Source organism: Mesitornis unicolor, unplaced genomic scaffold, assembly GCF_000695765.1.
Source record: "Mesitornis unicolor isolate BGI_N332 unplaced genomic scaffold, ASM69576v1 scaffold16640, whole genome shotgun sequence".
NCBI classification, from domain to species: domain Eukaryota; kingdom Metazoa; phylum Chordata; class Aves; order Mesitornithiformes; family Mesitornithidae; genus Mesitornis; species Mesitornis unicolor.
The window spans coordinates 14,090-14,466 of NW_010156389.1; positions in this window are offsets into that span (position 1 = coordinate 14,090).

The window sequence follows — 377 nt, forward strand, 5'->3', positions numbered from 1 at the left end:
CTGTTTGTGAACAGAGAAGGTCTTGTGGGGGATGTGATGGTTGGAGGCTGCCTTGGGCACAGTGGTCATGAAATGAGAGAGATTTCGGGTTTTGGGGAGGTGAGGATTTGGGCCAGTAGAACTGCCATTTTGGACTTCCAAAGGGCATACCTCGGCCTGTTTAGGGACTTGGTTGGCAGAATCCCTTGGGAAGCAGTCCTGAAGGGAAAGGAGCCCAGGAAGACTGCACTCTTCACGAAGCAAATCTTAAAGGCGCCGCCAGGAGACTGAGGAGGGATGGGGGGCGGGCTAGACAGTGCCGCGCGCCCCCTCGCCCAATCAGCACCCTCCTCTTCCACCTCCCTCAAACTTTTTCCGCCTTGCTGTGGCCCCGCCGG